At 35.7% G+C, this 16148-nt stretch overlaps 1 protein-coding gene across 10 annotated transcripts in view; it reads right to left on the reverse strand.

Annotated features, from left to right (window-relative positions):
* The window catches only part of LOC118191481 (zinc transporter ZIP10-like), a 166003-nt gene that overhangs the window by 73106 nt on the left and 76749 nt on the right, over window positions 1-16148 (reverse strand). For 5 of the 10 annotated variants that reach the window (XM_085821234.1, XM_085821235.1, XM_085821232.1 and 2 more), the window contains one exon: window positions 6404-6612. The exons of 2 other annotated variants lie outside the window; for them this stretch is intronic. The gene's annotated coding sequence lies outside the window, so the exon portion shown is untranslated. Of the gene's footprint in view, window positions 1-6403; window positions 6613-8456; window positions 8597-11163; window positions 11444-16148 lie in introns of those variants that run through there. 3 more of the 10 variants (XM_035362280.2, XM_035362283.2, XM_035362282.2) reach the window with 3 other exon arrangements.

Genomic DNA, 16148 nt, shown 5'->3' on the forward strand with positions numbered 1-16148 from the left:
AAATTCATAGCTTATAAATGATGTAATCGGTACCATATTTTATAGTAGAAAAGTAGAGGTATATATTCATTAAGTACTTTTAGATTTTCTTTAATGCTCAATGTATTCATCTGTACTGGTGCAACAGATATCTGTACACGAATGGGAGGATTCATGTGGACATTCTCCGAAGATCCACTTTGAAATACGTCCCGTTTGAATGCAAAAACGTTTGTTTGGTATACAGCATTTGTTTGGAATACGACTCAAGTTTGATGAGTCAAGATTACGCGTTCTACACTTCTATACCTCTTTCGAGACCTTCTACACTTGTATACCTTGTTGCTACTACACAGTAAACAACCTGCTCAATTATTCTGAATTTTCAAGCGATTTTTCTTGTAAATATTTTGTAAATTAATTAACAATGAGGTTTAGGAAAGTTAATGAGAAAGTCAAGAAACGAAGAAAATGGTTGGGATAACCACGAAGATAATAATAATAATAATAATAATAATAATAAAAGAGATTGTCGAAAAGTATGAAGATGGCATGTTCGACTTGACTCTTACATACCTTAGGCCGAATACGATGGTGTCTACGATTGTCAAAAACAAAGACGCTTTCAAATCGGTTAACGTTGCGAAAGGAGTAAAATCGATTACCAAACAAAGATCGAATTCGTTAGAGTATGTTGTAAAAACATTAGGATTTTTTTTGGGGGGAAGCAGGCAAGATGAGAAATGAGCAAACGCCTTAGCCGGGAATGGAACCACGGACATCTGAAATCCAGGCTCTTTGTGCTGACCACTACATCACGAATAGGAAAGCGGGAGAAATAACTTATATACTCCCCCTTTTAAGGGGCGACTGGGGTTTTTAGGAGACCTAATGGCCAAATCCTGGGTGATGAGAATCATCATCCAACACCCTTTTAGTTCAGGCCCCACTGTAGAGAGACATTAGAGAATTTGGAAGCAGGAAAGATGAAAAATCAGCAAACGCCTTCGCCGGGAATCGAACCACGGACCGCTGGAATACCGGCCCAACGTGCAGATCCACTACACCACGAAGGCACGCTAGAAAGGCTGGAAAAATACCTTATATACTCCCCCTTCAAAGGGCGACTGGGGCCCTTAGGAGACCCAATCGCGAAATACCGGGCGTGGAGAATCCCCATCCAACACCCCGCCTCCCAGTTCAGGCGCCACTGCAGCGACATTAGGCATTTTGGACGCGGGAGAGATGAAAAATTAACAACAAATAAACAAATCTAGTCTGTCTCTACAGTGACGAATTAAAAAGTGGTCGACAGTAACTTGTGACCACATGGATATCTTTGATTAGGTCTTGCGTCTCTTCATTGTCGCCTTTAAGTGGACCCACGGCGGCGGGACAGACGAGATTTTTGAATACTGGTAATTCAGCCCAGGCAAAGGGACATGGTACCTGAATCCCTATATCTCAGTTTCCCTAGATGTAACATGAAAATGAGCCAGTTTCCGTCGGAAAATCCTCCACGAAGGCATGTCTCACTTACGTAGATAGTCCCTTTGTACTTCATCAACTCATTCAGCGTAACCCTTTAAACAGAGAAAAATATAGAGAATTTCCGCACAGTTTGGCCCTATTATGGTGCAAATGATTAGCACATCCAGCGTGACAGAATATTTCAAAGGGGAAGGGCAATGTTGATTTTTTTGTGTTTCCTGCTTCAAAAAAATTTAACAGAGAGACCATGACCTTGTAGAGTCATTGGGTTATTTTGATGCTGGAGACATGAAAAATGTGTAGCGCCCTCGCCACGGCTCGAACCTGAACCTCCCGAATACGCGCCGAGCGTGCTAACCGTTATACCGCGAAGGCATACTGGAAGGAAGGAAAAAATACCTTATAATCCATACCATACGTATTGATTCAGCCGATACGCTCAGCCGATTTGGACTCGAGTAGGTGAAATTGCCGCGCGTAAATTACACAAGTATCAGAAAAACTTATTCTCTAAAAGTAATTTCAAATTCATTGCGGTGTATGGTGTGTGTGTATTTAATTATGGTAAAGCACACTAGGGCTATCTGCCTCAGGGGAGGGATGCCTTCGTGGAGGACTTTCTAAGGAAAACTGGCTCGTATGCACGTTACACATGGGGAAAACACGAAAACACCCATGCAGCCAGCCCGTTCGCGGAATTCGAACCTCGGACCGAACTACCAGTGCTCAGCGTTTTTACCGCTCGGCCGCTGTTGGGCCCCAAATTCATTGCGATTCTAACATTCAGTGTTGCCCTTTCCCCCCCCCCAAAAAAAAAACTGTCTATCTGGTTTACTCGAAAATGCAGAGTTTTCTATAAAATCTCATTCAACTTTTAAGGAAATTTTGCCCCCTAGCAAACACGGATGTAAATGCAACTATTTTGACTGCAGAGTTTTCTATGAAACCCCGTTCAGACTAGAATTAACATTTTACCTAATATTAAACATGGATGTAAATGCAACTATTTTTAATAAGTCAACTATTTAATTTTTTAAACATGACATGAGACATATTATGAAATGCGATTCCCGATACGTCAACTGCAAGGTCTTTAACACATTATTATAAATTTTTTCCAGCTGGTACGTCAGTAAACATCATTACATAACACAGGTTTCACAAACTCGTACACTCTTTGCAACGCAGAATTCAGGTGGCTAAACATCAGAAAATGTGTTGGAAAAAGTTTAGAAAACGTCGAGCAAATTAAATCGAAACCGTCAAAAAGCACCGACAAAAGAATATGTATTAAAGTTTGGCTGCCCAGACATCGCTCCCCGTCACCTACTTAAAATTTCATCCAAAATTCCAACTTAAATTTACTTTTTTATTGTAATAAAATTTTTCCAACTTTTTTAACTTCCTAATTTTGTTGTCGTTGTCACTTATGCTCACTTCTCTGCCACGTAATATCAGCCGGAGCCCACGAAATTCCTCGTCGTAAGGGGCGATAGATTTTACGCCTGTCGTTGGCAACAGCCTCGAGCACCGTACACGTGACAGTGCGATTTAGCTCAGTTCCGCCCCCAATTTTGATGGACAGCATCCAGGGGGGGGGGACAGGTCCGAGTGTCTCCCACTCCTCTACCCCTCCACCAAACCACACAAGAACGCTTTCGACTCGCCGCATATCTGCAGTACCGCCATGCCATACCGTCACTATACATTTACAAACATCCATGCCTTCTCCGGGTTTCTAACCCAGACCCTTCGGCATGGCAGTCAGCGACGCTAACTGCTATACCGGTTGGACATATCTGGATGCTCTCGATTGTGGTTTTTGCTTGGGGCAGCCCTTGTTTGTCATAAAATCTTGTCGATTAGGTGGATGGGGCTGCGCCCATTTCGTACCGGTTGGAAGGCACACTTCCTAATTATATTTATGTGAAGCTTCATTTTGTTTAAAAACTTTTAGAGACATTAGGTATTTTTTAGAGACATTAGGACACGGACCTCTGGAATACCGGCCCAGCGTGCAGAACCACTACACCGCGAAGGCACGCTACGAAGGCTGGAGAAATACCTTATATGCCCCTCATTTTAACCTTTAAGAGACGGGGCAGTTTGGAAAGGTTTAACTTAAAAATACGGGAATCCAAATGCATTTCCACCCCCCCCCCTCTTAGCTGTCATAGTAAAGGAAAACTACTACTCTTATGCAACTTTTCCTGTAGGTCACCTTTGGGGGTCGCCTTTGTTAATTTTCAGATAAGAGACTAGGGAATAATATAAAAAAAATTTGTTCTCTTTTCTGCTGTTCATCGCGAAGGTCATATCGCATAAGTGGCAAAATAGGTTATTCGGACGATGACTATCTCCGCACCCTGAAGGATGGAGGGGAGGGAAATTATCTGCTCGATATTTCGCCACAGCCGTCTTTTTGAGACACTGCAGCTCTGGCCGATTCTTAGGCCACCCGTCTTTTAAAGGTTAAAGAGCGACTGAGGTTTTTAGGGGACTTAATCGTCAAATCCTGGGTGGGGGAGAAATCATCATCTACCACCCTTTTAGTTCGGGCGCCACTGTAGAGACACTAGGTATTTTTTGGAAGAAGGCAAGATGAAAAATGAGCAATCACCTTCTCCGGGAATCGAACCACGAACCTCTGGAATACTGGCTCAGCGTGCAGAACCACTACATCACGAAGGCACGCTAGGAAGGCGGGAGAAATACCTTATAACCTCATTACTTTTAATTAACGATTAAACTCAGCATTCTCTTGCTCTTAAACTGCTAGTGGTTTCCCAATTGCGCATTATTCCATTCTTCTTATTATTACTATGTATAAAAGTTGATTACTCATGTTTACTTCATATTACTCAAATTTTTAAGTACTCAGATCAACCACAAATTATTCCAATGTAATTATTAACCGACCATCGAATGCATATTCAAAAACGACGTCAATTATCGCGAATTTTGAAATTTAATATCTTGGTCAATTTTTGTCATGCGGAAGTTAAAAACTTTCTGGATTTTGTTTTTTATAACGAGTACAAAGTTTTCCTAAATCTAAGTATAAAAACCGAAGGAACGTGCGAAAAATTCAGGTTTCGTAGTTTTTTCTTTTTTCTTTTTTTTTTTTTTTTTTTAATTTAAAAATACGAGAACATGTTTCTTTGCGTCAGTTAAAATTCTTTTAATAACTGGAAGTATGTGTCTATAACGATAAGTGACGGAGAGCGTGGGCACCATCCCTCTACCATGATGGTCAATTGGTATAGCGCCACGTCCTCCCTTATCTAGAGTCCGGCTTGAGGGGCCACACGCGAGCCTCGCACAGGACGCCCTGTCCCTACGCCCGGACCGTACCGTCAGCAGTCATGCCGACCAAATGCCAACGGAGTGGACTCCCGTCCAAAGTGTCCGGGCCCAGCGTATATTGAAATCCAATAAAAAGTTTACATGGCCGAAGAGGGGCAGTAATACATTCGTTTGATATCATTGTGCAGACATTGCGACATGTTCGTTCATACAACCAACCTAATTAAACACATAAATACATACATAGATGCATAAATACATAGATGCCACTTAAATACATAACAAGTAAATACCCAAATACATAAATACTTGAGAACTAATTGCATGTGCACATGAGTACTAAATACAACGTTACCTGGATACTGAATACATAAGTGTTAGCATACATTTGCGATATGTTCATTCATAAGACCGGCCTAATTAAGCACATAAATACACGAGTAGATACATAAATACAAAAGTTCCACTTAAGTACATAATAAAAAGATTCCTAAATACATAAATACCTGAGAACTAAGTACGTGTGCATATGAGTACTAAATACGACGTTACCTGAAAAATGAATACTTAGATACAAGCATACATTTGCGACATGTTCATGCATACAGACCGAAGTAATTTAACACATAGATACACACATAAATGCACACATAATTACGTGATTGCCGCGTTAATACATAATAAATGAATGCCTAAATACATAAACACTGGGGACAAATTACGTGTGCATATGAGTACTATATACGACGTTACCTGGATACCGAATACATAAATATTAACATACTTTTTCGACATGTTCATAATACAACCCGACCAACAAACGCATGTATACACACATAGATACATACATACGTAAATGCCACTTAATACATAAGTACCCGAGAACTTAATAGGCGTGCACATGAGTACTAAATGCAACGTGACCTGGATACTGAATACATAAATGTTAGCATACTTTTGCAACATGTTCATTCATAACAGACCGACCCAATTAAGCACATAAATACGCACAATTGCGAAATGAAAAGCCGTGTAAAGTTATTAGGCTTTTTTAATCAGGGGACATGAAAAATGTGCAATACCTTTGCAGGAACTCGAACCTCGACGCGTTGAATATGCTTCCGCCGCCCAGACGGTATAGTGGTTAGGGAACAATTAGGAGTGGGAAGTGCCGTTATAGACAAGTGCGCACCATTTGGGGGAGGAGAAGAAATATGCTTCCAATTACACCACGAAGGTATGCTGGAAGGTCGAAGAAAATAGAAATTTGAGATATATAACGAAAGGTAATGAAAGCATCTGAGTTATCAAGCTGACCTTATAGCCGTATAAAGAATTTTGTGGGTATGGTGTACATGATTCTGTTTCAAAATGTTTCAATTCGTAATGCCACTAGTAATAATAATATGAATCTGTAATGCTTTTATCCTGTATAACAATATTGATACAGTTACAGATATAAGCAATTTGTAAGCAAATGACATTTAAAGGTATCAATAAATAAAACAGCTCATGTTACAAACGTATTTTCTGCTTATTATTTTCTTCTCTAGCTTGCTTTATTGTAGGAATGCAGTATCTGATATTTATGAATTAAAAGTACGTATCAATCAACTATTTACATTACCTGTAATCTTCCGTTCTAACAACTGGGTTATGAATTAAACGCACTTGAAGTAGCCGGCTGACTAAGACCGCTGAAAACTGGCAGTTCTACCCAGACTCGAGTGCGAATGGACTGGCTATTTCCAACAATATGTGTAGCATAAATACGAACAAGTTATCCTCAGATAATCCTCAGTGAAATCCGCTGCCGCCTTCCTCTCCTTTTCTGTACTAAAAAAAAACAAATAAAAAAAAATCTGATGTATACACCACATGACTTCCTTGTACGGAATACTAAATTATACGCATTTTTTCTTGCATTTCATTGAGACTTATTGGATTGAATTAAACCTACTTCGCCGACAGCGCATAAACCAGAATATAATAAATGCATTCTTTAAAATTCCCTCTAGTATTTGTTTATCATAGCGACACTCTGGCGCTAGATTCACTTTACAGCATTATATTTCGTTCATATTATAACTCAAAATGCACAAAATTTATATCATTTAAAGAATAGAATTATCTAATCGTTGCCACATGTTTTATTCAAATACTATAATAAAGCTAGAATGATGTATAAAAGAAATTAAGCAAATAAAACAAAAAAGAAACAGTTTTTCACAGACGATTGAGTATTTCTCCTTCAATGAATTCAGTTCTCTCTTCGCGAGAAGGCAAAATTACATAAAAACTCAAAATATCTGCATTAAAAATTACGAAGTAAATCTTAAACACTTATTTCCTCGAAAAAATTCCAGAAAGGATTAAGCATGATTTAATTGGCAATAATAAATGAAGGCGTTTATCTTTGTTGTTGCGAAGCTACGTTTCTCTAGATTGGCAACAAATTCCCTACTCAGCTGTTTCAAATGTAAACAAGCAATGGCCGCCATCAGAATAGGCTTAGCGGCACTTAAACAACTTTAAAATTGTTAATAATTCTAAAAATATTGCACACAGATTTACTAAAAGCATAAAAACCTGAACCGGAAGATAAAAACAACATAATACAATTATTTTTAAAGCAAAAAATGTACAATTTACAAACATATAAGAGTAAACAAACTGAGATCACTGAGCCGGGTAACAGGGTGGATATATTTATAAATATATTTATATACGTTTGGCGCGGCCGATTGAAACCAAAATACGAGGTGCACATCTACATGTTATAGTAGTCTTATATACAAAATTTCAACGTTCTGAGGTTACTGGTTTTTCAGTTATGCGAGATAGGTACGTTCGTACAGACGCCACAAAAAATTCTCTTCAGAATTAATTTTAAAGCAGTTTTATAATTTTTTTGGAGGAAACGGGTCTTTTATTCTGTCCTTACGTACAGATATGACGCAAAAACATCGTTAAATTGCATTCGATAGCGTTCAAAATGGATATTTTCGTTGAAATATGCTACCTGAAACTTTTCGCGATTAAAATACTTCCTTTTTACTTCGTACAAGGTATCAAAATTGAAAGCTTTCAGATTTTATATTACGTCCAAAGGGTCTTTTTTTAACGTTTTGTGTATTACCTTTATTTATTAAATACCATATTCTTCCCACTTAAACCATCAAAATTAATTCAACAACAATATCATAAAATACTTATATCTTTAGAATTTCCAATACAAAGTCTCGCGCACTGGAGATATTTTTTTTTTTTTTTTCGTACAGTGTTTCCCTTGTTCGCTTCGAAATCGTAGAGTTTCTTAAGTAAAAACTTAAACAATGCTTTACAAAATATGAAATAGATAATAAAACAAATTCCAAATTTGGGCTTCCAGATGCCCATATTCGGATGGAGACGTACGTTGTTCAAACTTGGATGACTCTAGGTACCGTTGTCTTATCACAGTACGAGAAACAATAATTTAGTTATTCTTTTGAGCAATGCGCGGAAGCCTTATGCTCCTTATCACTGCGTTCTTCAAGAATCAGTCGCAATTACTTTATTTTTAATAGTTCAGCGATATATAATTTCAGTCATCTTAAGATCAACTAAATATGAATTTCAAGAATTACTTAGATAAAGCCGAATATTTTAAAAAGGATAACGGAAAGAATAATACTCACTTTCTTGCGTTGACTTAGACGATCTGAGTTAAACTTTAGGATTTGAATCCTAGAATGATTCGCACCTCAACTGAACAGACAATTCGAGGGGCACGAGGAGTGATTAATCTGGAGAGGAAAAATTAAATCATTTCCGAATAGGGCTTCTAGTAAAATGAAATCGTCTACTTGGAAATCGTAATGTGTAAAAGCAGGATGTATCTTAAATGGACTATGACGTCATAAATCGTCGGCTACTGTCGATAGGCTGGCCAAAAACTGTCGAGCTACGAAGCTTAGAATGCAGTTATTTTAATTTCCAAGCTGCTGTCAAGTAATATTTAATTTTACAATAAATCTTATCACGAAGAGTCAAAAATTGGTGAAGCCTTTTTGGGGCGATTTTTGAAATGGATTCTGATGAAATTTTTCGTGATTCCCTAACTTGTGCAAAAACGCAGTTTTTCCAAAATTGCGAAGTATTTACAGTAACGGGCTTATTAAAATATAAGAAAATCTTCTTAAAAATTATCTACGTATATTATAAAAATGATGTTATCTTTTCTATATATTATAATTTTTATTTCTGAATTAACAGTCCGAAGGATCAATTTGGCCACAAGGGCTATAAATTTCGTTATAAATTCGACTTATAATGAATCGACTCAAAATGTCGCGTATCACTTTTCAAATTGGTACCAAAAAATATTACTTCCTTATATTATATTTAAAGAAATTAAATAATGAAGAATCTGCATGAATGTATGCATGTTCCTTACATTGTGACAAAACAACGGTACCTAGAGCCATGCAGTTTTGAATAACGTAATCTTCCACCCGAATATGGGCACCTGGAAGTCCAAATTTTGAACTTTTTTTATTATCTATTTCATATTTTGTAAACCTTAACGAATTTTTGACGACAAATTCAATGATTTTAAAGCCAGTAATGGCAACACTGTACGGGGGGAAACATATCTCCAGCGAGCGAGACTGTGTATCCGAAATTCTAAAGATATTCTCTTTTTTAAATTATTTTGGGATATTGCTGCTGAATTGAATTTTATGGTTTTATGGTTTATGGTTATTGAATTTTATGGTTTTATGGTTTAAGGTTATTTATTTATCGTTTTTTGTCTTTTTTAATTTATTATTTAATCCTTTCGTTTTTAAGTTTATTATTTTATTATCCTATCATATCCCCTTTCTCCCAAATGCTAAATGTCAAAATACGCTAAACACACACAGCAACATAAAAATCACTGTGAATAATGAAAGAGTCTAACGAAGCATGAACTTGTGCACCATGTTGATCGCTCTTTTTTTTTTTTTCCTGGAGATGATATTAATCCATTCCGCAGGCCTTAGATCGGATGTCATCTCGACGACAGAAGTAAGAAAATAAATGTTTAAGATGTAATTTTTTTAATAGCAAAGATATTTTGCAGTGTACTTGCTCAGATATTTACCATAAAATATAAATAATATTACTTTAATAGAATGATGTCCCGTTATCTAATTAATTATTCAACAGAAAAATTCCCATAAAAGTTTTTTCTCCCTCCCCCTTTTCTCCTCTCTTGTATTGTCATTCGTCATTTATAAGGCTCTTCTTTGCAGACATTCTCTACGCCGGAAATTTTCGTCATACGTGCACTGTTTACAGTTTTTCACTGCGCTAATCAAAAAAAAAAAGGTGGGCCATTCAAAAATTTCGATTTTTTTTTCACTGTAACCGTTAGAGCTCTTTTGTTTTAAATCATCACAATCTCGAGCGCATAATAACAATATTTGAAATTTCATTTCTATTGGTTTAGCGGATAGGCCGCTAGGGGTTCGGATATCGAGGCATTTTTTTTTTAATGACCACACTGTGCTGTTACAGAAAAGGACATTAAACATAATGATGTCACATTTCTGGTAGCACGCTAATTTCCTAGTATATCTTCATCGTTCTCAACATTAAGGTATTGGCAAGAAGAACCAAAACGCCACAATTAAATCATAAAAATTCTAATGTGTACACCACGACTTCATTGTACGGGATATTAAATTATACGCATCTTTCCATCTTGCATTTCATTTAAACGCATTTCCTCGAATTTCATTACAGATAGGTTTCTCATTCAATTAATTCAGTTCTCACTTCGCGGCAAGGCAAAATACATAAAAACTCAAAACATGTTCATAAAAAATAAGAAAGAAATAGAAAAACATAAAACAATAAATATAGTTAAAACAATTTTAAAAAACAAATTTTACAATTAAAATTACACTTTCTACGCTTTCTACAAAGAGAAGACCCTCGGATCCGTCCCCCCCCCCGTGGTGCTCTCCGTCAAAATTGGGGGAAGAGCTGTGTTAAATCGCTCTGTCACCTGTAAGAACAAGCAATTCGGCCAGCCGGCAGGTAAACGGATTTTTCGTTGCAAAAACCTGAGTTTCGTTTTGGCCGCAACGGCAAAAAGACATTCAAATTGCAGAAAGACTTAATTCCCCATTCTGCTGAGTTTCGAATGTAACCAAAAATGGCTGCTATGGTTAAAAAAAATAAGCTTAGCCGCACTGAAACAACTTTTAAATATTTGATAATTCTACAACTATTGCATGCAGATTAACTAAAAGCATAAAATCCTTAACCGGAAGATAAGACTAGGATAATTCAATCATTTTTCAAGCAAACCATGCACAGTTTCCAAACATATAAGAATAAAAAAATTGAGCTTACCGAGCCGAGGAACATAGTGGGTTATATGTATATATATATACACTTTTGGTGCAGCTGATTACAACCAAAAAGGAAGGTGCACAACTACATGTTATAGTAGTCCTATATACAAAACTTCAACGTTCTGAGGCTACTCGCTTTTGAGTTATGAGAGTCTGTACTTATGTACAGACGCCGCGAAAAAATCTCTTCTGAATCCATTTTAAATCAGTTTTATAATTCGTTTGGGACAAAAGATTCCTTTATTCTGTCCTTACGTACAGATGTCACGTTTCTTCTTTGAAATACACATGCGGGAAATTCAATTTTAAAAAAGTGTCACTAATTTTATTTGCTACTTCCTTTGGACTCCATTATGTAACTAAGCCTCATTTCAGATCTAGGACTGCATAGAGTGCCTGAATCAATAACTGTGAAGATGCCCTACTGTTTCCAATGAAAAAACATACAAGTAATAATAGAATTGCGTTATGAGAAAGCACAATTCCTCTGAGAAGTCAGTCTCCTGTTATACACCGCCTGTTATATGAAAACAGGTGGAGAGTTAATTGAAATAACACAGAAATTCGTGGAATATAGACATCATTTAAGACAAATAAAATTCAGTGAAGACGTATCCTTGTTCTGAACGTTTTATCAATATTTGCCCAAGGAATAACATTTGATATGCCCTTGACCATGAGGGGAAATCTGCGATATTTTACCTTTAACAACAATTGTAAGGCAGACTTTCATTTTTTGATCTGCCAGCCGCTTTATAAAAATGAAAAAAAAAAAATGTATAATGATTTTCGGGTAATTTCAGGGATCCATCTAGAAGTTACTAATAATATAGATGAAAAACTGCGCTTATTACTTTTACATCGCTTAGTGCCGCCCAATCGGTATAAAGGTTAGTGGCGGTGGTGAATTCCGTGCCGAAGAGCCTGGGTTCGATTCCCGGAGAAGGCATAGATGTTTGTAAATGTATAGTGCCCGTGAGGCATGGGGCACTCTAAATCTGCGGCGAGCCGAAAGTTCTCTAGAGATGTTGTTGGTAGGGGAAGAGGAGACCATCGGACCCGTCCCCCCGGGGTGCTCTCCATCAAAATTGGGGGCAGAGCTGTGTTAAATCGCGCTGTCACCTGTAAGGTGCTCAAAGCTGTTGCCAAAGACAGTCGTAAACTTGCGTTAATTGCCACGAGGAATTTTGTGGGTTTGGGCTGACTATGGGTCAGACAAGAGAGCAATAGCAGCAAATATCGCTTAGTTTGTTAATTAGTTAACAGACAAAAAGATACCGAAGGGCCCGGATTCGAACCCCAGAGAAAGCGTGGATGTAAAACTGTCCGTCCCTTCATAGGAGGCAAAGGTGTCTCACCTATTAGGTGCCGCCATAATAAAGAAATCACCACATCTGGCCTAGGAAGTGGCCGATGCCGACATAGACAAGTGCCCGCCATTGGAAAAAAAACGTTACAGACAAATATAATTTGAAAGAAAAATTATACATCTTACCCTCTAACTACAGCGCACTAATGCTAAAAACTTTAAGTATAATGTTTCTGACAATGGCAACACATTTCTTTTAACTCCCCAAGTTTATTAATTAAATTTGAAAGCTAAATATCTTTGTCGAGTGCAGCAAATTACATCTGAATCATCGAGTTTGTTAGTCAAAAGCTCATTACGTTTGCACAAAATAAGAAATAAATAAAAAAAAAAGTTCGAAACTCAAAATTTGGGTTTGGTGGTGCTTACATTCGGACGAAAAGTCGTGTGTGTTCAAAATTTGGTGGATGTAGGTTTTTCACAATGCGATGAACATACATACCTACAAAATTTTCCTTATTTCTTAGAGCAGACAAATTTCTAAATGTAGTGAACTCTCTCGTTATAATCACCTCTATAAGAAGATTGCTTCTATAAGTGATCACATTTTTTTAGAATAAGAAAAAATATCGATAGTGAACATTCCTCTCTGAGAGGATTACCTCCGTAAAAGACCAAAATATTCTAGAGCTGCGGTGCTCGTCTTAGAGTGGATTCATTATACTTGCATTTTTATATAAGTAATCTATTAATGTGTACCCTATGGATAAGAGCAAAAAGTAATACAAATGACTCATACATAAATAATTAAGGTGGTGCTATAATAAGAAACAATGTGATCAAGTTATAACAGGTATGTAAGAACAAAATTAAGAGCGATTAAAGCAATTATTCCTACAATTAAATCTAATAACTTTCGATAAAATATAAACGTCTAAAACGGAAAAATATTTCATATTTTGTTGATATTTATCTTTTCAGCTTAAGTGAGAACAACATAAAAGTATAAAAATAAAAATATGTTGATAATATTAAAATGCGTTAAAATTTAAACAAAGTATTTTCCTTTTAGAACTTTAAATCCTAATTTCTAAGGGTATCACTTTATTGGTATTTGTTTTTGGACATTCTTCACTTTTTACTTTTGGTTTTGACCCTTGCCTGCATGAATGAGGAAACACGAATTGAATGATTGGAGAGTTAGGTTTGGAGGCAACTTCCCCTTGATAAGTCTGTCTCCTGCCTGCTCAACAGTCATTCACTTATGCATTTTTAAAAAAATTGTTTGGATTAATTTTAATTTGCTAAATTAGTGAATTTATTTTCATGGATTGGTTTTGCACCTGATTTGCTTATGCTTCTGAATTTAAATGATATTGTAGATTAGTTCGAGAATTAAATCTTTTATATGTTTGCACATTTTTCTAATTTTTAAAAAAAATTTTTTGGCTTTAAATCTTTTTTTTTTTTAAATTTTGGCTTTAAATTTGCTTTTTTACTTTTATACGCATTTGTTTAAATTTAAATTTGTTTAAATTTAAATTTCATTATTTGCAGCAATGGCGCAAAGAATTATTTAATTAAATTTGTATTTAAATTAAATTTATTTAATTAAATTCAATTTATTCTTTTGAAACAAAATGCGTTAAAATATGCATAACTATATTTACTAAACAAATCACTAAGATTTAAAAAAATAGATTTCCAGCGGAATGATTCTTGATTCGCACATATCCTAAAAAAACTTTTACTTAAGATGACTCAAAACGTTTCAGAAGGTATTTAGTTAGAAAATTGAGATAATAACGAGTGAAAACACAGCTATTCAAACCAAAACAAAGATCAGTTGAAATCAGAAAGCTAAATTAAAACGCATAAAAACAAATATCTTACCCAGTCACTTACGCCAAACATCCAAGTGATGCTCTCTTGTAAAAAATTTTAAACACAGCGCTACAGAATAGACTACCTTAGCGCCACCTGTTTTCAAAACTTCCCAGTGCTTCCTAGAAGACTCGTTTATTGTTATTATTATCATTAAGAAATGCTAAAGAGTTCTATTAATTTTAACATTTGTTTTGGAAAAGATTATGTTTTCATCATCCATCTCTTTCCGAAAAATTATTTGAATCTTCAAAATTTTATATAAAAAGAAGTTTTTAAATGAATCACATCAAAAGAAAGAAAGTTTAATTTTTCGGTTACAGTTATTTTTAAGAGTAGACTTTCAGGTAAAATACTGCTAATAAATTAAATATAAGGAAATCATCATTCCGTAGATTTCAGCCTAAATTTGGCTGGAAACGGACTAACTAAAACTTCTCCCTTATAGGGGGTGTTGCAGTTGTATAAAATACCTAAATATTGAGTCTAGTGATTGATCTTTAAACTAATTAATTTTAATATTTGCAAAGTAAGCTAAATATTTTTCAAAAACTTCTCTTTCTTTCACATCTAAAATGGCTATATCTAATGAAAATCTATAGAACGTAGTTATCTGAAAACCAAAATTCGCACAACTAATACCTTCAACACTATAAACAGCTTAACTTTAAAATAACTTTTAAAAAAATCTGAAAGCTTTCAGATTTTATACTACCCCCAAAGGGTGTCCGCCGATAACATCGCGGCAAAAACATCGAGGACGAAAACGTCGCGGAGAAAACAACGCAAGTCAAAAACGTCGTGCTACAAAACATCGTTGGAGAAAACATCGCAGTTCTAAAACATCGTGGTACAAAACATCGACGTCGAAAATAAAGCGATTCGAAAACTTCGCAGTTTAAAAACATCGTCGTCGAAAATATCGTGGTAAAAATTAAAGGGTCTACAAATCATCGCAGGACGATAACAATTCCAATAACGCCCATGCTCAGGCTTTAATAATTGTAAATGGATATTCCCATAATGATTTGTGAGCGCAAGATGTGAAGAAGGATAATTTTTTACTTTTACATTTTTTTATTAATTAATAAATTTTTGCTTAAAAAAGTAAGAAGGAAACTTAAGCATAGAAAATTAAATGCAACTTATAGATTATATTTTTCATGAAAAATTATCAGTAAGACCTTTATAAAAATGATTTATTAATGGCCTTTTTTAGTTAACTATGTCGGTTTAAAATTCTGTTAAGTGCTATAAGTTGCATTGATTTTCTATGCTTAAGTTTTCGTCTTATTTTTTCAGCAAAAATTTATTAGTTAATAAAATTGTGAAAGTAAAAATTATACTTCTTCACAGCTTGCGCTCACAAATCATTATGGGAATATCGATTTACAATTATTAAAACCTGAAAAAAGCATATCTGCAATGTTATCGTCATGCGATGATTTGTAGACACTTTAATTTTTACCACGATATTTTCGACGACGATATTTTTAAACAGCGAAGCTTTCGAACCGCTTTATTTTCGACGACGATGTTTTGTACCACGATATTTTAGAACTGCGATGTTTTCTCTTTGCAATGTTTTCTCCAACGATGTTTTGTAGCACGACGTTTTTGCCTTGCGTTGTTTTCTCCGCGACGTTTTCGTCCGCGATGTTTTCGGCTGTAACCCCCCCCAAAGGGACTTTTTTTAATGTTTTGTGTGTTACTTTTATTTATTAAATATCATGTTCTTCGCACTTAAACCATAAAATTCAGTTCAACAGCAATACCGCAAATCAATTTTT

The sequence above is a fragment of the Stegodyphus dumicola genome, chromosome 7 (assembly GCF_044657685.1).
Source record: "Stegodyphus dumicola isolate Sdum_Otavi_A_Nest chromosome 7, ASM4465768v1".
In the NCBI taxonomy this organism is placed as follows: domain Eukaryota; kingdom Metazoa; phylum Arthropoda; class Arachnida; order Araneae; family Eresidae; genus Stegodyphus; species Stegodyphus dumicola.